Here is a 23,220-nt window from a genome sequence, read left to right on the forward strand (position 1 = left end):
CGTTGACAATTAAAATATTTTTAGAACTAAGTTACTTATTATAATCAAATATACTTATACTAAAAATAATTACTTTTGTTTAAAATACAGTGTAAAGAAAAATATAAAAAATAAATTCTAAAAAGTTCAGTTAAAAAAGCGTATTGTTGCATATAAATTTTTACTATGTTGAGAATATTTGTTTAACTTTTAGATTCATAGCTTTAAAAATAAAAACACAAAAATATTTAAACATTTTTAAACTAAATATAAAATTTTACACACGTTTTTTTACAAAAAAAAAAACATTTAGCTACTAAAAATAAACGTTGTTTTTCAAAAATAATTATAAAATGACAATTTAAACTTTTTTGATTTATTGTAAGGTGATTCGCCAATTTTTAGTAAAAGTACATCAAAAATATGCAATGTTTTCTATATATTATAAAACAACACTCTTAACAAAATACAATCATAGTCTATTACTTAGAAAAAGGTTATTAAAATAATGTTATGCTAGTTAAGCGACAACTATTAGACTTCTTGTTAGCTTCAAAGTTTTTTTACTTTGATTCTAAAAATGTACAGCTTTTTTAAAACTAAGAAAAAGGCTAATAACCTGAAAAAGAAAAACACAAAGTTAGTATTTTAAATTATTAAACATATTTTTCAAAAAAAAAAAGCAAATAAAATGTGAATCAAACTCCTGAAAACTTCGATCAACACGATATGGTCAGTGACAGCTTTATGTACAAAACCTTTCGACTTTCAGGTACAACCGTAAGGAATACAGATTTCTGTTCTCCTGACGTTGGGCAACCGCTTAACTGTGTTTTTAAGCGCTGATGGCGGTTTATTTCATCTGAATTTCACGTCTCACTGGCACCACAGTTGGTCCTCGTTGCGTTTCACCTTTCAACCGCAAACAATCGAATTCAAAGGATCCGATTTTCCTGAAGTCTATAGACGCTGACAACCATCGGTTTTCGTTTCTTGTTTCAATTTGAGACACCTCCAAAATCATAGAATCTACCCATCGTCTGCACCACGGATCCCATCTCAAATGGTGCCAACTTCCTCGATTTTACTGATTTTGATTTGACTGGCTGATTTTGAAGTCGTTTGTTCAACAAACGAATGGTAAGTTTGGAAAAGCTTACTAGTCAACAGTTCCCTATCGTTTCTACTCGGTCTGAAAATAATTTATTCTGTTGAACAATCGTATAATTTTACTGTACTAATTTTGCCTTATTTAAAACAATTAACCTTTATAAAACAAATAAAAGTCAAATTATTTGGTATTAGAAAGTTGAAATAGATGAATTTTTTTTTAAATGCGAGTTTTTTTTTGTAAGCAAGTATTTAATTTTGGTGGTTTTCACTAAAAAATTTAAACTAAATAAGAAGTTTTATATAGCAACGCCTTAAAAAATATGCTTCAGAAATGTAAAATTTTTAATTTTACTAAAAATTATTTCATTTTCTAGTATTATTTTTAGAAAAAAGTGAGTGAAAATATTAGCAAACAATTAATAAAACTTAGACTTTTTTTTTTTTGAAAAATATTCAAGATCGGACTTTATAATTGTTATTATCTTAGAATTAAAAAAATTATTAATTATTGAAATACATAAACTATATTAACATAAATCATTTTAATAATAAACATCAATTAATAATATTTTACTTATTTATTATATAAAATTTAGTGTAAAACAAAACTTTAGTAATTTCATATATTTAAAATATTAAGTTGTAATATATAATAAAATAAACTAGAAACTAAAAATAAAAATTTTAAAACGTAAAAAAATTAAAATAATTTCATCTTATTTGTTTTATTTTAAAAGTATTTTAATTATACTTAGGTAGTTTGCAGAGTCAACTTTTAATCCCTGGTATAAATTTTTAAGTGTTCAACATTATGCATGTTCTATGAAATTCTTAAATAAGTTTGGATCTACCCGGTGAAATTCAATAGATTACAGAAGTTGATTAAAAAGTTTGGGTGCTTATCTGTAAATAATAAGGTGTTAATAGTATTTATATATAATAAATAATTAAGTTATTATTAACAAAAATTTATAATTTTAATTTACTTAATATATGTAAAATATAAATATTTCAAAAAATAATGATAACTGATTAGTTATAGTTCTAATAATTTGTTGTATTTTTGTTTGATAGTAAATAAACAAGCAAAACATAAAAAATACAATTAAATATTGTATTATTTATTAGCAGTAGTTGCAGTAACCGTAATTGTAATAATTATTAAATAAAGCATATTATTACAAAAATACATTAAATTACTTGAATTACTATAATTGAATACATCAGTATTTAAAACAATGATAGTTTAAAATTAAATGTTAAATAATAAAACTGATTGTATGAAAGCTAATTTTAAAAATAAAAAAAGAATTCTACATAAGCAAAAAAATATCATTCTATAATCTATAGTATGATTAAAATAGTAAACTTAGTTTTTCTATTTTAGGATTAAAGCAAAATATGACAGGATAATTTTTACAAAATTTATATGATCATAATTATAAACATAACAAGTATATATACTGTAATAGTGGTGCTATATACTTATTATAATTTAATTAAAAGCATATAGTGTTTGAAGTTTTAATGATCATAATTTATTAAATATGTTTTAGATGTAACTTAGGGACAAAGTTTTAAAATTTTACTTTTATTTTTTACTATATATCAAAACTATTATTAAATAATTTAAAATATGTGTAGAAAACTGCATCAAACCAAAAAATAGTTTTCTTTTACCAGAATTATTATTAAAAATTTCATATAAACTCAGTTATTTATTTTTCATGGCCACCTTACCTAGAGATGCCTTGAATTGAAAAAAACACATAAAAACCTGGAATTTTTAACAATTGTTATAAATCAAATAACAATATTTTAACTAGATAAGAAATAAAATTTATCAAAAATACAAAATTTATACAATATTTAGTTTTATCAGGGTGCTTACTGGTTTTTGGTAAACTTTCTCTAAGTATTTAAAATTTATTCCAGGTTTTGAAAGGAGACATTTTTTAGTCTATCTCCAATTTAAAAATTAATTTTAGGTTAAAAATTAGTGTTGAGCAGTTTAACAACATTAAAAAGATACTGTAAAGCTACTTTAATTGTATTTTTTACAGGGTTGCCAAAAAACCTAGAATCCTGGATTTTGAGAAATTTTGAAAAAACAACCTTTAAATTCGAACAACTTTTACATGTTTAGTAATATAATTACAATTTGACACAAAAATTTCTTTATTAAAAAACAAATTTAAAGTAGCTTTACAGTATCTTTTCAATCTTGTTATACTATTTTACAAAGATTTTACCTTTAATTTAATTTTTAACTAAAAACAGACTAAAAAAAGTGTAATTTTGAAAACCTCAAGAAAATTGGCCAAAAACCAGTGGCAACCCTGTTTTTCGTAAAAAAAATTATGATGACAAAAAATTTTTATCCATATTATAATTTTTTATTTCAAATCAAATTTTACCACTTAGCATCTAAAAAATGTTTAATTCCAGGTTTTTTAGCTTAAAATATTTAAAATTCCATTTTTTTTCCTGGATTCTAGGTTTAGTGGTCAACTTTCTTTGTTTATTGAAAACTACGTTAAAAGTAGCATTGGAGTATTTTTCAGTAACATTGTTGTATTAAAAACATTAATTTACCTTTAATTTTATACCAAAAATAAACAAAAAAATTGGCATTCTAAAAATCTTAAAATAAAATTAAATTACAAAATCTGGAAGAATTTTCTAAAACACCATTAGCCACCCAGTAAAACATTACCCAATAGTTTTGTAGTTTTGTAAATAACTGGTTACAAGGTTACCAAATTATATGGTGAATAATTAAGAAATTAAATTAGAAAATTGAAAATTAAATTTACTTTTGCAGTGTTGCCACACCAGCCAAGTCAGATTTTGTTTGATGATCACGACATCATTCTCAATTCCAACTATATAATTTAATAAATAAGTTTTAAAAAAATTTCATTTTGAAAATATGTTTATATGAAAAGTACAACTACAACAGTGTAATTTATTGTAAAACCTATCAGATATTTTCAAATTGATGGAAAATTTACTATTTTCCATATACTCCATACTGGGTAACTCTAAGTTTTATAAAATCATTATCAGATTTATTAGAAATAAGAAATTTTTTTGGTACAAAATATTTTTTGAGATTAATAGTTAGCACTTAGATAAGGCATGGGGTTTTTGTTTTACATAAACTAACAGTGTTCCTTGTTTAAAAGATAAATGTATAGTCTATAAGATGCATTTTTGTGTATAATTTTTCCGATTATAAACGAGATACAATCAGTTCCATAAAAAGTATCAACTTAAATATTTTGAAAAAAGACTATTTTGGTCTTTTTTTTTGATTTTCATAAGATTTTAGTAAATTTACGAAATTCTAAAAAAATTGACCGAAAATAGTTTTTTTGAAACATCCTTAAATTTACTTAACTTTTGCTTTTTTAGTGAAGTTGAAGTGAATTGCTTTTTTATTTAAAGCAATATTACTTCATTAAAAATTATAATAATATTAAAGCAATAAAAAAAATATTTTCAATATTACCAGCATCATGTACATTTGAAATAATAAAATTTTGAAAAAATTTTGTCTAAAGAAAAATATTATTCAATTTGAAAAAAAAAGTTAAAACCCAAAAATCAGTTTTAAAAGTGTTATAGGAGATAGATTTAAATAGTCTCTTTTCAACATTTAGTTTGTACTTTTCATAAGGAAGTTTCTATTGAAGTCTCAACTTTAATTGCTTATATCTCAACTGTTACTCTACTTTTAAATAAAATAACAATTGCAAGCATACTTAGTAGTTTTAAAAATATAACTAGCTTTTCAAATTTATCTCCCATCAATTTCTATGCCAACAATCAAATTTATTGCATATTATTCAGGTATAATATATAATATAATAACTTTTATCAAGTCTTTTGCTTGTTAAATTTGAACCTTTAATAAATTACTAATTCAATTTTTTTATTTTATAAATTTTTTTTTAATTCAAAAGTTCTTGAAAACTTTGTGATACCTTAAACACAACTTACCAATACAAGTATTACAGATACAAAGTTATTCTCATTATTCCTTCTTATTTGAAAGTCCTATAATTAAACAACAAAACCTATACATGTTAGCCTAACAAACCACAATTACCCCAAGTAAAACATCTACTAAAAATTGCATTAAAACTATTTTCACAAAGAGTATTACAAACATACCAATTTTTAAGTTTTCAAAGATTTACTCTATCTATTTTGAATTGATAACATCACATTTTAAACATTTCTAATTTCTTTAAACTATAAAATTTTATTTTTGTGCCCTACGTAATTAAATGTATATATATATATATATAAAAGCCATAGGGGAATCCATAACTTTTTTTTAATAAAAATTAACTTTAGCTTTTATATTAATGCTTCAAGTAGAAACTACAAGCCATTTTTGTTAGAATTCAAAAATATCATTTTACTTTTGAGATATTTTACATTTTGTAAAAAGTTTCCAGTACACACGTATGGACTGCAAATTCTTTGGGATCAAATACCTCAGAAATTTTAAAAATCACTAAAAACCTATCTCTTCCTTCATTTTTCAAGCAATTTTCTTCAAATTTTCAGAAATGTGCCTTATATTAATAAAAAACTTTACTTATGAATTTAATAGTAAAAAATAAAAATAAAAATTTTAATATTTTTTTTCAATTTTTACTTTAAACTTTTTCAAGTCCAAAGTAACGTGTTATTTTATTGTATAAAGACTTAAAGACGATTACTTAAAAAATGTAGGAGGAGAATGATTTTAAATTAAGTAGTCTTTTTTTGCTGTTTTAGTTTTCCCTGCCCATAGGGAACCTATTATGTTTTGACCGGTCATATCTCAAAATATTATTCGACTATTTTAAAATAGTAAAAAGCATCTTGAAGCTTAGAAAAAACTATATAAAATAAGATCAACCTGTTTAAAACATGGCTACCCCCCAATGGCCTTAATAAATTTAACTTTTATTACAATGCTAAATTTATAAGGATGGTAGAAAAATAAACAAGAATACTAAACTTGTTTCATCTTATACTAAATTGTAATTTGTATTAATTTATTTCCTTAAAAACACCACACTTCGAATTCTAATAATTTTTTAACTTTTGTAAACAGCTAGTCTGCAAAAGCAATTTTATTAATTGTCAATATTTTATGGGAACCCTTAAAATTTTCTATAAGTATTTTATGTCTTGTAAACAAAATCAAAACAGTCATTTAAAGTCAGGTTCTGTAAAACCTTACTTTAAAATATTTCCAAACTTTTCATATACGTTTTAGTTATACTTTGCTATAAATAAAAGAGTTTTTTAAATAAAATTTCACTCAGGACTTTATTTAAACCTAATTATTTCTTTAGGTTTTATTTAAAATTGAATAAAAAACTTTTTAAAATGGTCAACTATCCAAATCAACCAATACCCGGTCAAGATGGTGTTGGAGAGGTTCACCTGGTTTTAGTTGCTCCCGCAAACCAACGTGAAGGTCAAGAAAACGTCGCAGCTCCTGCTGGTGGTGATGATGTGGTCATAGTACCACCTATAGTGATACGCTATTCGCAGGAGAACGACCGACCAAGGGACTTCCCCGCGGTGGTAAAAGAATGGTTCCAAGAAAACGACAAAACAACAGTTGACGATCAAATCAAAGAGTTGGACAAAGTCATTGAAGATGTACGAAAATACTGTCCAATGTCAACTTCCTCAGCATTGCTTGAGGCCGAGGAGAAGCGTGACAGGCTTCTCCAGGCCCAGCAACTCCGGAGACATCTTGAAAGAGGTGAAAGAGAAGAAGATGAAGTACCTGTTTTCGAATGGGTAGGACCAATTGGACGGCCGTTTGGTCACCACAACCCGTCTGATGGACGGCAGATTGTTGATCCACCGATGTTTGATGAAGGTGGATTAGAAAACAGGGGTCAAGGTCAGGTTGAGGCCCAGGAAAATCTTGTGGTGGCTCCAAGGATCCCATATATGTATTGATTGTTTCCAGGGAATTGAATTTCCTGAATCCAAGCCAAAGAGATGTAGATGAAGAAACTTTAAATGAATTTAGACTTTTTTTGTAAATTTAAGTAAAAAATTTTAAATGAACTTTTTATGGCTAATTTATGTTTAAGTGTTTTTTTTAAATAATTATTGTGATTTCATATGTGAGTAAAGCTTTTTACACTACCTCAATGGCTTGTTGACAAAAATGATGTGTTAGATTTAATGTTTAATTAGGAAAAAAATTATTTAGGTTTAAAGTTTACTAGTATGCTGTCAAAACTATTTTTGTGCAAATGAACTTAAAAAAGTTAAATAGTTTTAATTGAATATATAGACTATAAAAATAATTATTTTTTTTGTGTCAACAAGTTTAATTTTTTCAGATGTAAATTATGAACAGTAATATAATGAATCATGTAAAAGAAGACTGTGTGAAAATTGAACAGGATGTTGGTACACTGATAATTGAAAAAATGTCCATTTTTGCCAGTCCATTGGCTCAAGAAAGACCCCTAGTGGCCCAAACATCTGTCATGCCAGCTCAAGAAGGACCCCTAGTGTCCCAAACATCTGTCATGCCAGACCAAGAAGGACCCCTAGTGGCCCAAACATCTGTCATGCCAGCTCAAGAAGGACATCTAGTGGCCCAAACATCTGTCATGCCAGCTCAGGAAGGACCCCTAGTGTCACTTGACCGACCAACCAGTGCGCATGTGGACCTGCCAGTTCAAAGCCCCACCGAAAGTACAACAGCAACCCAACCTTCAAATGTACCTACAACTACATCTATCATGCTAGCTCAAATAGGAACTCTAGTGGTACCTGGTCAAGTTTCTGATACTCCTGACTGACCAGTTCAAAGCCCTGTCCACAACACACCAGTCCAAGTTGTACCAGTGTCCCACAAATCTGTCCAACCATCCCAGAGACCAGCAGCCTGCTTAAACATGCACGTATACGGATGCAAACCGTTATACGTGCAGTTTAAGCAGCAAAGTGCCAACATGTTGCGTCACAATGGAGTAGGAATGTCACGTGACGGCAGGAGATACCGCATCAGACGACACAACAAGCTGATAGAGCGCTGCAGGATGCTGAAAACTGACCTGGACGCTTATGAGAAAGGCGGTAAGCAGGACCCAGGGGAAGTAGAACGATTTAGAGCGGAGATAACCCAGCTGCAAGAAGCCGTTGGTAATTCTAGAAACCAACTTGGGGTTGCTGATATGGAACTGGTTCAGGATAACTTTCAGGAACCACAAATCATCAGGTGGCACAAAAGTGGCAAGCAAAAAAGAAGGAGAAAATACTGATCTTGTAGCAGTATGAGTTTTACTTTGAATTTTCAAACTTGTGGACCGATTACCACAACTGAGACTGTTAGGAAAAGCTTTGTACACCTCATCTGAACTGTTAATTATAATATTTGGTATAATTTACTTAATTTTCATAGTAATGTAAGATATTTAACTTTTGAAATGATTTGAGACAATCTGTTTTTAATGAAATTGCTGAGTATCATTTAGAATATAAAAAACTTTAGTTTAAGCAAAATTTTTTAGATTAATTAGTTTATTTAGTAGAATATAATTTTTCAACAGATTGTATACGTTTTGTATAATTCATATGGATCAAACACCAGGACAACCAGGCAATCAGGGGCACATAGGTAACCAGGACAATGGTAACCATGACAACCAACAGGACAATAATGGTAACCAGGGCAACATCCAAGGCAATGGACCAGACCACAACACCCCTCAAATAGTGGACTTTGAGCCAAATAGGTAGAAATCAAATTAGTATATTATAAACAGAGTTATTTTTAAATCATAAAAATATTAAGTTTTAAGTTTTATTTCATAATTTGCACTACAATACTCTTATACATTTTATTGTAAGTTTTCTTCTAGCTTATTTAGTTTTTAAGTTTTAAAATTTAATTTATTATGTGGTGTAAATTTATATTCCATCATAAATTAACTTAGGGCCATAGGGGGTCACATATTTTTTTAAAATGTTAAATTTATTTAAAAATCTTTAACTTAGCTAGTATTTGATTTTTACTGTTTTTTATTTAAAATTAGTTTTCTGAGATATATAAGAGTACAAAGCCAGAGACCAATATATTCTTTTTGAAAGGACCAAGATAAAAATACAAAATAACATTATTTCAATTAATATAATTTTCTAATACAGTTTTCAGGCGATTGTTTTATAAAGTATCTCAGTTTAATTTTAACGTAACAATCCTAATGCAGAATTAATTAGTTTGGAGTAATTTTTTTTTTACCTAAAAAAAGATTATTTTATTTCTTAATATTCTTATAATAAAATTTTAATACAGTTTTTAGACAATTGTTTTAAAACTATCTCAGTTTAATTTATAATGTGGTGTAAACTAAAATTCCATTAAAAAACAAACTAGAGCCATAGGGGGGTCACATATTTTTTTAAATGTTATTTAATCAAATGTCTTTAACTTTGCTAGCACTTTATTTTTAATATTTTTTGATGAAATTCAAATAAACTTTTTGAGATAAAGGAGTAAGAGAGTTCCATAGGTTGATTATGGAAAGAGCAAGATAAAAAATACTATTACAATAAATATAGTTTTTTATTACAGATTTTAGACAACTGTTTTGAAATTATCTCAGTTTAATTTAAACTTAAGGCCATAGGGGGGGGGGGTAAAACATGTTTTTTACAAGTTGATCTTATTTTAAAGAGTTTTTTCTAAGCTTCAAGATGCTTTTTATCGTTTTAAAAAATTCAAATTATTTTTTGAGATATGACTAGTCAAAGTTGGGCCGCTTAATAGGTTCCCTACGGAAAGGGAAAACTAAAACAGCAAAAAAAAACTATTTCATTTAAAATCTATCTTTTCTTTATTTTTCAAGCAATCTTCTTCAAACTTTCACAGTCTAATCTTTAAACAACAACAAAAAAATTTTACTTTGGAATTTATAAAAAAAATTGTAAAAATATAATTTAAAAAAAAAACACTTTTTTTTTAATTTTTGTGATTTTTTTTTTATTTTTTTACATTATTAAAATTCTAAAGTAACGTTTTTTCCTTTTAATATAAGGAACATTTCCTGAAAATTTGAAGAAGATTGCTTGAAAAATGAAGGAGAAGATAGATTTTTAGTGAATTTTTAAATTTCTGAGAAAATTGACCCCAAAAAATTTGCGGTCTATACGTTTATATTGGAAACCTTTACAAAAAATAAAATATCTCAAAATTTAATTGATAGTTTTGAATTCTATAAAAACAGGCTCGTAGTTTGTATTTTTAGCCTTCATATAAAAGCCAAAGTTAATTTTTGTAAAAAAAAAGTCGGACCCCCCTATGGCCTTAATAATAAACAATCCTATTACAAAATTTTGAAAGCTTTTGAGTTTTTTTTAATAAAATATACGAGTTTTACTATTTTGATAACAATCTTTTTGTCATTACAATAAGATTTTTATTTTTAATGCAAGGAAAATTTGTTGATTACTTGAATTAATTTAGTTAAAAAAATTAGAAGCCAGATTAAAAAAAAAAAAAATGAATTTCAAGAAAATCAGCTATAAAAATTTCTAATTAATATTTTTTTATTGAAAACTTTTTACCAGCTGGCTATATCTTTAAGTTGCTTTGTTTATACTCTAAAAAGTGTATTGTAGTATATAATTTAATCTCTAATTTTAAGGCCCATAAAACTTTAGTAGAAAAATGTTTAACCCCCTTGTGGCCTTAATGTAGCTATGAATTATAAATACTTTGATTCAAAATCAATATTTATTCTTGATTAAAATGTTGGACCCTTGTGGCCTTAATGAAACTGTGAAATTATAAACTCTTATGTCTATTATTCTGTCAGCATTTCAAGACTTCAACCCCGGGTCATGCTCGTCGACATTTTTAGAGGAGGAAGGAGAAATAACCAGCAAGTCGATAATGAACAAGTTGCTTCTACAACTCCTACACCTGTTTCAGCGCAATCTTCAAGCAACCACGATTCAGGAGATATGGTTGGATTAAGGCGTAACCAGGACATTATTCAGGGCAATGGTAACCAGGACAACCTCCGAGACAGCCAATCAGATCAGACCCCCCAAAATTTTGAACCTGAAATTGTGGACTTTAATCAAATGAGGTAGAAATCAGTTTAATATGTTATAAACTATGGATTATAAAGTTTTATGGTTATTTTTAAAATTTGCACTACAATAAACTTTTGCTTTTTTAATAAATTTTAATTTGTTGATTTCTAAAGTTTTAAACTCATAACCTGTGGGGTGTAATAACTTGAATACTTTATTTTGAGTTATACTTAATGCCATAGGGGGGTGACGTACTTTTTTGTCATGTTGACTTTGTTTTAAAGATTTTTAACTCAGCTAGTACTTGATTTTTAATGTCTTATGATTTAAAATTAGTATTTTGGGATATAGGATAAAACCCAGAGACTTCAATAGGTTTGTCATGGAACGACCAAGAAAAAAAAAAACTAAATAAAACATAAAAAACATTACTTCACTAAATATAATTTCTAATACAGTTTTTAGGCAATTGTTTTGTAACTATCTTAGTTTAATCTTATCTTGATAAAGAATAATCCCAATGCACAACTTTAAAAATTTGGAGTAATTTTTTTTTACCAAAAATATATTTTTTTGATAACAATGTTTTTGTCATTAAAATAGGATTTTCGCTTGTAATGCAAGGAAGTTTGTTGAAAACCTGAATTAATTAATTAAAAACAAAAGAGAAAATAGATTTTTGAAAACTTGTTTCACAACTGGCTATATCTTAAAAATTATTTAGTTTATTCTTGAAAAAGCTTCATATGGTATATAGTTTAAGATTTAATTTATAGGCCATTAACAATTTATTAAAAATAAAAAAGTTAGACCCCTTTATGGCCTTAGAAAATTTATAAAATTTTATATCATATTTCATCATCTGCAGCATTTCAAGACTTCGACCCCGGCTCATGCTCACCGACATGCTAAGGAGAAATGAGGAGGATCTTGGTGTAAGGAGAAATGACGTCAACCAAGTCAATCCTCAGTTTGCTGTTCCTCCTTCAAGCAACCGAGTAGCTGATACAAATGATGGTGGCGCAGTTGATCATGAAGCAAGTGAACCAAATGATCAAGAACCTGCAGATGCTGCGGTTGAACGGAATGTTGAGCAAGTTTCTGCATCGCTTAAACAAGAACCACATAATCAAAACCCTGCAAGTCAAGTTGCTGTTTCTCCTCCAAGGAATCAGGTATCTGTTTTAAATATTGATCCAGATATTCATGAAGGTAGTGAAGATCAAGAATCTGCAGTTCAAAACCCTGCAGGTCAAGCTGCTGATGATTGGGAACAGTTTACAAGCCCACGAAGTAAATTTCCTTCAGATGGCAGTGATGACTTCTTTGACGATTTTCCATTGCTGGACAGCCTTCCTGAGGCTCATGATCAGGTCGAAGGAGACAATTTAGTGGCTCCTGATCAGGAATCTCAGGACGCAATGGGAGTAGAAAGTCCAGTTGCAGTCCAGGAAGACAATCATGATCAGGATTCTCAGGAACCTGTGAAAAAGAAACCAAGATTGGTTGAAAATAAGCCTGATCAGGATTGTGAGGAACCTGATCAGCATTCCCAAGAACCAAGACTGGTTGCACAGGAAAATCCAATTGATGAAGATTCTGAAGGGCCAGTCCAGGAGCCTCGGAATCAAATTCAACCTGATCAGGTATCTCAGAAACCTGTGGAACCTCAAGATCAGGATTCTGAAGGACCTCAGGGTCAGGGTTCTCAGGAACCTGTGGGTCAGGATCAGGTAACTGATGAACCTGAAGAATCAGTGGATCAGGATTCTGAAGAAACTGTGAGAAAAAACCTTGCAAGTCTAATGTGTGTTGCGAGGCCCCAAGAGGATGGAACAAATAGACATTATTACTATTAAGTAAAATGACATTATTACTATTAAGTAAACTGACATTATTACTATTAAGTAAACTGACATTATTACTATTAAGTAAAATGACATTATTAGTATTAAGTAAACTGACATTATTACTATTAAGTAAACTGACATTATTACTATTAAGTAAACAGACATTATTACTATTAAGTAAACTGACATTATTACTATTAAGTAAAGTGACATTATTACTATTAAGTAAACTGACATTATTACTATTTAATAAACTGACATTATTACTATTAAGTAAACTGACATTATTACTATTAAGTAAACTGACATTATTACTATTAAGTAAGCTGATATTATTACTATTAAGTAAACTAACATTATTACTATTAAGTAAACTGACACGATTACTATTAAGTAAACTGACATTATTACTATTAAGTAAACTGATATTATTACTATTAAGTAAATTGATATTTTTGATAATCATATTACAAAGATGTTCTAGTTGACAATAGGTTTTTATGAGTTTGAAGTGTTTTAAATTATAAAAATTGCAAACTGTTAAAGTTATTTATTGTTTAAAAATTAAATATTTTTTTTGAAATGAATTTATGGTAGTAAAGTTTGAACACCATTTTAAGTAGTGTACTAATGGAGTTTTGAATAAAAATTTAAATCTTAAATGAAACAACTCTATTAATTTAATGAAATATTTTCAATTATCTGAAAAAATATATCGATGATATTAGTTGCATGTTCATACAATTATAGTATTAATATTTCATAAAACCTTATATTTTTTAAAGATTAATTTCAACTAATGAGCTTGATATTTTTAACAGATTTTATTTGATTAAATATATTTAAAAGTCATCATGGTCCTCTCAAACAAGCCAGAACAAAGTCCACAGAGAAGTACAAAGGTTGAACGCACAGTTTTCTGCATGACTGATTTCAAGACAACAATCCCATCAAAGTTTAATAATCACAAGATCCTGTTGTTGAACTTGCCACCCCAAAAAATTAATGTTTTCTCTCAGGTTTCACAGGATATATTTTTGTATATAAAAGTTTCTCAGAAAAATTGTCAACAGATTTTTTATTTTATTTACTTAATATTTATATAAAGAAAAAAAGTGATGTATGGTATTTAAAATTCAAACTGATCACATGTTGTACTTATAAATTTTTAATTGTTAATTTTTATTTGATGTTTCGTAGTTACATGATAATGACACAATACAAATATCTTGCAGAGAAGTACAAAGGCTTTCATACACTGACTTCACTGCATGACTGAGTTCAAAACAACAATCCCAAGATCATGTGTAGGTAATCACCCTAGAATGTTGTCCTTCAGGTTTTCCAGGGATCTCAGGGTAAAGGGTTTTAATTTTTTTTTTGATGTTATATAGTTGCATGATAATGACACAATACAAATATCTTGCAGAGAAGTACAAAGGCTTTCATACACTGACTTCAAAACAATCAAGTTCTACAATTTCAAGACCCTGTTGTTGGTAGTCAGCCCCAAGACCCCTAAATCAGAATGTTATCGCAAAAGGTTTCCCAAGTTCCAAATGCCAAGTTAGACTTTTATATATAGTTGTTTATAAAAGTAAAAAAAATTCAACAAGTTATTTATTCATACTTATTTAATATTTTTATTAAGATTAAATAGTTTTGTAGACTTGAAAGTTTTCCATCGTATTTAAAAACTTTTTTAAAATCAAACTGATATTAAACATATATATTATTATTTTATTTTTGATGTTTTATAGTTGCATGATAATGTCACAATACAAATATCTTGCAGAGAAGTACAAAGGCTTTCATACACTGACTTCAAAACAATCAAGTCCTACAATTTCAAGACCCTGTTGTTGGTAGTCAGCCCCAAGACCCCTAAATCAGAAAGTTATCCCAAAAGATTTCCCAGGTTCCAAATGCCAAGTTAGACTTTTATATATAGTTTTTTATAAAAGTGAAAATAAAATTAAACAAGTTAAATATTCATACTTATTTAATATATTTATTAAGATTAAAAAGTTTTGTAGACTTGAAAGTTTTGCTTAGTATTTGTAAAACATTCTAAAACTCAAATCGAACACATGTTGTATTTATAAATATCAAATGTGTCAATAATTTTTTTAATTTTATATTTTTTATATTTGCATGATAACTTCATAATACAAACCCCTACACAGGATGCCTTAAATAAATAAATACCATTTTTTTTTCAAACAAATATCACTATAGTAGTAGCTGATAATTGTTATTTACACATTATTACTATGAATTATTATTAAATTAAATCAATCGATGTCAGCCTGAATTAACTTTCAATAAAGACGTATACATTTTTTGAGGCACATTTTACATATATAATCAGTCCATAACAAATAATATCAAAGGCAATAAACTTTAAAGAGTTAAGTTCTATCAAATGTTAGAACTTCTATTTCAAAGTTGGAACTAAAATATAAAGTTTAAAACTGTTTTAAGATTTTGTAAGATCAATTAAAAGAATTTAACATTAATTAGTTTTACTACATAACTTTTTATATATTTCAAAACTTGAAATTTAAACTTTTATAGGGTTTTGGGTTAAAAACAACTATCAAAAAATCTTATCACTTAAGATTTTTTTTAAGTAAAAAGTAAAAGTGGTTTGAAAGTTAGATAATTAATTCTATCATAACATTTTATTAAACATAAAGTTTTAAACTTTTTCAATCATTTTTTGAACTTAGTTTGTTACGAAATTGCCAGCAAATAGCTTTGTGTTTTACAAACTTATATATGTTTTTCTTTATGTATTCAATGTTAACATTTAGTATACTAATCTATTCTGAACATCATAACAAACTTATGCAGTCTTTCCTTCTAAAAATAAGTAAACCAAATAAAAAATAGTTTGTATTTATCACAATCTTAAAGTCTCACTAACTACTAGTCAGATAAGTTAGAAAAAAACTTCAGGTAAAAGTTTTTAATTACTCAAGCTAACATTTATTGATTTAAAGTAAGGTTTTCTAAATTTATTAATTTATTTTCATAATGCCCTCTTTGAAGAAATTGAAAATGCAATAGCCCCCTCCTATAAAATTTTTCAACGTCCCCCTTGAAGCTAATAGCCTTCTTTGGGAAACACTAATCTAGTTTTAGTTAAAAAAATTCCTGTGATATCTGGTGTAAGTTTTTTTAAACTACCCTTAATTATGCCTAAATCTCTTTTTTTTTTTTGCTCTTTATCATGAACTTCAGAACATCAAGTACAAGTTTCAAAACTGCTCTTAAATTTGCTTAAGATTTTTTCAATCAAATCTGAAGTATTTTTGAGACAATTTCAAACTATGGTCTTGTGGCTGCCTTACTTAGCCTTAAATTAATGTGCCTTGCCCCAAGCTATATTAATAAACTTTTTTGAACTACTTTTTTGTAAGCTTTAAAAGCACTTATTTTATTAACTATTCAAAGTATATTTCAAGTTAAAAAATTCTCTACAAAAAGATTTCATTAGAATTAAAAAAAAATGCTCATAATTAGTAGAATATATATTTTTATTGAAGGATTTTATTTCCTGCCTTTTATAGGAAACCTATTTAATTTTTGACTTCAGCTTCGAAGCAAAAGATACTTTGAATAAAAAAAAATTACATCAGAACTTATTTACCCCCCTTCTATGGTCTATCAAAAATTTCACAATAAAAATTATCTTTAATACTATTATTTGTGAAATATAATTCTAAAATTGATTTAAGTTAATATATAAAAAGAATATTGCTTAAATACTTTAATTAAACAAATATTTAATGAAATTATCGCCTTTTATTAGCAGTTTCTACTATGCAACTTTAACTCTGACGTGCAACAAAAAATTGCACAGTGCATCACTTTGGTACGGTGTGTCATTTTTGCACAGTGTTTTTGTTGCACATTTTTTTCAGTTTTTGCTTTGAGCATCTTTTTAAAGAGTATTTTTTTGCTCAAATAAAAACTTATTACAATTTTGTTATTCATACATATTTAGAACTCTGTAATATATAGAACATGCGTTTAAAAACTAAAATAAAAGTAAACATGCATTAGATTTGAGAAAGTTTAAGCATAATATACAACTTTATTCTAGAATTATTTCAATAATTTACAATTTGAAAAAAATGATATTCCATGCTAAAGTGACCTACTATGCAAAAATGACGCATTGTGAAAAAGTAAAGCACATTGTTAAAGTGTCTCCCCAAGCAAAAAAATTGTCACTAAAAATCTATCTCTACTCACAGTATTTCACCATTTTTCTTCAACTTTTTTCCAGTTTAACTTTAAGCAATCTTAATTAACATGCAGGAATTTTTATTGTAATTCTAAGTCATCTTTTTTAGTAAGAATGTTTTTTTCCAAGTTTTTGATTAAAATCTTAGTTTTTTGATTAACTATTTTATGTAAATTAAATATTGACAAAACACGTGTCCAAAAAGTTGGAGTTTTGATTTCAATATAAAGTATAAATTTTTACAGCAAATTTTTAAATAAAAGATAAAAATAACAATAAAGTCCATATGTTAAACTTAAACTTTTCTTAAAATTGACTAAACTGGAAAACTAAATAAATTTTGTATAAAATGAATTGTGTTTTATTTCCTAAACAATAATACAAAAAAGCCAATGTTTGTATTTGTAATATACTTTAACTTCCCTATTGCCATAACTGATTCTAGCACTATGTATAAATTTTTTAATACAAACACAACTGAAATCGTTTATGAACATTTTTTATAGAATTATTTATCAGAAACAGCACTAATTATAACTGGTAGGTGTCAAAATTGCACGAAGACACTTTTACAAAGGGGTCACTTTTGCACAAGGAGACATTTTTAACGGTAAATTTTTTTATTTATTTTTCTTTTTTATTAGTTTTATTTTTTATTTATTTTTTTTTTACTATCACTGTTACTCCTAACCCTTACCCTAGGTCAGTAACATTTTTTTTCGTTTTTTATCTTTATTAATTTATCTTTTAGGTTTTTTTACTCTTGTGAAAAAAATAATCTCCGTAAAAAATTGTAACTGCAAGTAAAATTGTCCCATTGTGCAATTTTGTCTTCATGCAATTTTGACCCGCTCCCAATTATAACACTAAACAAAAATGTTTGATATTTCTAAGTTACAAACTACTAAAAATTAATAATATATCAGTAACACTTTAAATACTTTAATGCTGTTAAATAAATGTTTGTTTAGGTGTTTTTAAAAAAATTAAGAAATATGAAAGTTTTAAAATACTTAATTCATTGTTTTGGGCACAGGAAGGTCCAACCTTTTTTTACAAAATTAAACATAGGTTCTTGTATTAAGGGCATAATATAAGGACTTATTAAAGTTTTTATATTCTTTTTAACTGACTTATAGGTTAAACTTTTAGCTCAAAGAGCATAGGGATGTTATGACTTTTTTCACAACTTGATCTTATTTTATAAAGTTTAACTAAGCTACAAGATGCTTTTTTCAGTTTTCAAAAAGTAAAAAATGATTTTAGATATTACAGGTGAAAGTCAAAGGCAACAATAGGTTCCATATGGATGGCACAAACTAAAACGCAAAAAAAGATTTTTTCACTAAAAATTTATCTTCTCCTACGTTTTTTAAGATAAATACCTCAAACTTTCAGGATATGTTCCTTGCAATACTTATAAAATTCTGTCAGAATCAATTTAAAAAAAAATAAAAAACAAAAAATATATATTAAAAATAAACGATAAAAACTTTTTTTTTCTTTTACATCATTAAACTTTTATTTCTTAATTTTTTAATTAAGTTTTTAGCTTTTTCAGTTAGAAGTAGTTATCTCAAAAAACCTAGGAGGATATATATTATTAGTAATTTCTAATTATTTGCCGTTTTATTTTGTGCCTCCCAAAAGGAACTTATTGTAGTCTCCGACTTCGACCAGCTATATCTCAAAATTTACTTTGATTTTAAAAATCTGTAATATTCAACTTGTAGCTTAGCTAAACCTCAATAAAAAATAACTAAATTATGAAAAAGGTGATTAAAAAGTAATGTAAAGTAATGTTTTAAAAATATCGTAAAAAATTGAAGGTGGAGATAGAATTTTAACAAAAAGGTCTTTTTTCGCGTTTTTAATTTGCATCTTTCATTAGTAACCTATTGAGCACACCAATGTTGATCACTTATATCTCAAAAGTTACTTTGAGATTTCTCAAGCAGTTAAAAATGTCTGATAGCTCAGATAAAACTTTACAAAATAAGATTAACTAGTAAAAACAATCCTTAAGGTGTTTATTACAAAAATACCAAAAATTAAGTAAACAATTCCTACAATTTTTTCCAAAAGCTGTCAAAATTTTATAAAAAAAGACCTTATTTGGTAGATTTTTTAGCTACTAGATGTATTATTTATTTTAAGAATTGAAAACTTTGACCTGTTATGGCCATAGCGGTAATATTTTTTTTTAAAGTTAGTCTTACTTTACATTAAAAAACTAAGCTACTAGTTGTTTTGTTCCTTTTTTTTTAATTCAGTTTAACTTTTAAAGTGTATAAACAAAATCAAGTATTTTTGTTAAAATATATTTCTTTTTCAATGTTTGAAAAATTAATTATAAATTTTGGTCATAAACTTAAAAAAAGCAAATTTCAAGATTTTAGTTTCTAAAATTATTTTAGTATTACAAATCCAGTCCTAAAATTTAAAATAAATATCTCTAAAACGAAAGGGAAGATATATTTTAGTGGGAACGGGATATTTTTGCACAAGCTGTTAGTTTGTTTAATCTTAATTTTTGATGGGTTGTTAAATTTATAAGTTGTGCTGGTAGAGATAATTATAAAAATAATATACTTAAATAAGTTGTAATTATAATTGATCAGAAAGGTTAATGTTTAAATTAAATAATAACATTTGCATAATAGCTTTTAATTCACAATTTTTTTGAACTAAATAATGTAATTATATTAGTACAATAACAACAGTATTTAATCACATAACAAAAGTCATTTAAAGTTTAACCACAGAGCCTCTTTTATTACCTACATGGAATTTTTTGTTTTCTATTAAAATATGAAAAGTAATAAAAAACAATTAAGTTATAGTATAATAAGCGCAAAGGGGTATATGGATTTTTTTATAATAATTAATAGTTCTAATAAGCTTTAAAAAGAACTATTATAGAGTTTTTACTTTATTTTTTGTGTAACTAATAATTTTAAGAACTTATATATCACCATGACAAATACTCTTAATAGTGCTTATAAAACAGTGATCTATAGGATCTGGCCGGATCTTGATCTGGTAAAAAGGACTAGAAAGGTAAAGTAATATTGAAAAACAATCATTTGCTCGTTAATAAATATTTCAAAATATTTCAAAAAAGCCAGATTTTTTTACTGTTCAAAACGTTGTCAATTGATCAATTGTTGAGCAAAAACATATAGCTTTAAAAATAAGAGTAAAGGTAACTTTTACACGCGTCACTTTTGCACAAGTTAGGATCAGGGTTTAAGTAAGGGGTTGAGACTCTAAGTGCATAAGTTACGCTTGTGCATAAGTCACGCTTGTGCATAAGTGACGCTTGTGCATAAGCGACGCTTGTGCATTAGTGACGCTTGTGCATAAATTACAATTGTGCATAAGTTACGATTGTGCATAAGTTACAATTGAGCATAAGTTACAATTGTGCATAAGTTACGATTGTGCATAAGTTACAATTGAGCATAAGTTACAATTGTGCATAAGTTACGATTGTGCATAAGTTACAATAGTGAATAAGTGACGCTTGTGCATAAGCAACGCTTGTGCATGAGTGACGCTTGTGCATGAGTGACACTTGTACGTAAGTGACGCTTGTGCAAAAGTGATGCTTGTACAAAAGTAAGACTTGTGCAAAAGTGACGCTTGTGCAACAGTAAGACTTGTGCAAAAGTGACGCTTGTGCAAAAGTGACGCTTGTGCAAAAGTGACGCTTGTGCAGAAGTGACACTTGTGCAGAAGTGACGCTTGTGCAAAAGTGACGCTTGTGCAGAAGTGACGCTTGTGCAAAAGTGACGCTTGTGCAGAAGTGACGCTTAGGCATAAGTGACACCTACCAAGCAATAATGTTTAATTAGATTTTTCAGCTGGATACCAGACCTTAATCACTAATTTTTTTTAATTTAAAATAAGTAAACAACAGGACACGTTCAAAATCCGCCGCGATCAAAATCCACCCGCGTTCAATACCCACCCGCGTTCAAAACCCACCGCGATCAAAAACCACCCAGGCAAATTCGAGAACCGTTTACTGAACGTAAGGGTTAGGGGTAACAGTGATAGTGAAAATAAAAAAAAAATATACAAAATAAATTAGTAAATAAATAAAATGTAAAATAAATCGGGTGGATTTTGAAGGCCAGTGGATTTTGATAGTACTGTAAACAACAATTTAGTACTAAATAAAAAAAAACAAATTTTTTTCTTGGTTATCAATAGAACAAATTATCATTTACGGTTAAAAATATAACTACAATTTGTATATGCAAAATCTGAAAAAAAAAAAGATAAATATTTTTAAAACATTTTATAAAAAATGATATACTAAACTCTGCACTTAAAACAAATACTTAAAATAAAACATATCTAAATATTAAATAGAAAAATCTTTGATAACATCATAACTTAAAATTATTGCTAACAAATATATTTATAAATACAATTTATTTAAACATATAGTAGTGTAGTAATGTAAAATATGGTAATTTTACTTAGTATTGTTAAATAAGCTAAAGTTAAAGAGTTTAAAGTTCAAAAAAGGCTAAGTATTCTGCTGGTATATCATAAAGACAATCAAAAAATTACATATAAAATTACATTCAAAACTTATTTATTCTTAAATGAACTTTATTTTAACATTTAAAATTAAAACATACAAAACATGAGTAATTGTTAGTTTTTTTTTCTTAACTTAATTTCAAGTATCGAAATCAACTTATTTTATTTTAAAAAAGTTGAATACTAATCGATATATATATTATTTTTCTTTTATTATCAATTAAATAAGTTACAAACTTTACTGCTGTGTATTATTAGTTACTACTGAAAATTTATTTTAATCAAAATAATATTTTTCAGGTTGCACTTTGGGACGACGCCAAAACAACACTCTGATAGCGAGTAGTTCAAAGAATTTATCTCCGTTAAAATTATTAGTATATTAAATGAATTAAAACTAATTGTATATTATAAACTAACTTGTTGTAAGATTGATTGGTTCTTAAGACTGAACCTGCTATTTTTCGTTCTTCTGCCTTTAGATTCTTATTGAAGTTTTTGAATTGTAATTAATATTATATTCACTGTGTTTAAGTTATAAATATAAAAATTTTTAGTTGTTTTCAAATCTTATCCGTTTTTTTCTGTAGTGATTTTATCGTCAATTATAAAAATAATTACAAATCAAAAAAAAAACAAGATATCTTTTTTAACTTGTATGTAGTAAGTCGAAAAAAGTTTGTCTTAATTAGCTTTAACATTTTACCAGAGTTTTTCTTTTTTTAATTGATTAATAAATAAATAAATATATATATATATATATATAGTGAGTCTTTTATTATCTGTTCTTCTGCCTTATAACTTAAGATTCTTTTTCAAGGTTTTATGAATTTTTGTTAATTAGTTTTATGCTCACTGTGTTTCGATTAGAATTATTAAAACTAAAATTTTTTCCTAATCTGAGAATTTTATTTTGTCTGTAATTCTAAATACATTCTGAATAATTATAAAAAATTAAAAGAACTCTTTCTTTATTTAACTAACATATGTTTCTGTGTGTTAGCGGGTTAACACACTTCAACGGAGCTCTGTAAAAAAAATAAATAGTGTAAAGACTAGAAGATTAATTAGATATATAAATGTGTGTTTATTATAAATAAAAATATAGATTATTGTAGATTAATAACTGCCAATAGATACAATACATAATGTTAAATATGACTGTTATAAAACTATGTAAGATTTGCAATTTTTAAGTACAGATTAGATAAAGAAAGTAAAAATACAAAATAAAATAACAAATCATAATAAAAAGCCACTAACATGAAAATCAAGAAACACTGATTCAAAATATTAAATTGTTGCTAATCATTCGAAAAACATATAACAATTATGTGACAGTATTACGCTTTGATATATTAAGATTAAAACAAGTCAATTAAC

The 23,220-nt window shown here is 26.8% G+C and overlaps 1 long non-coding RNA gene across 1 annotated transcript; it reads right to left on the reverse strand.

Moving 5' to 3' along the window:
* Nucleotides 1-333: 333 nt before the first annotated feature.
* Nucleotides 334-22,357, reverse strand: LOC145829734 (uncharacterized). The gene is made up of 4 exons (XR_014369570.1): nt 22,258-22,357; nt 11,060-11,200; nt 3,909-3,977; nt 334-1,171 (listed from the first exon to the last, which is right to left on the reverse strand). It is a non-coding gene; the product is annotated as an uncharacterized LOC145829734 (long non-coding RNA).
* Nucleotides 22,358-23,220: the final 863 nt, after the last annotated feature.

Source organism: Thalia democratica, chromosome 2 (genome assembly GCF_965202585.1).
Source record: "Thalia democratica chromosome 2, ktThaDemo2.hap1.1, whole genome shotgun sequence".
Lineage (NCBI taxonomy): Eukaryota > Metazoa > Chordata > Thaliacea > Salpida > Salpidae > Thalia > Thalia democratica.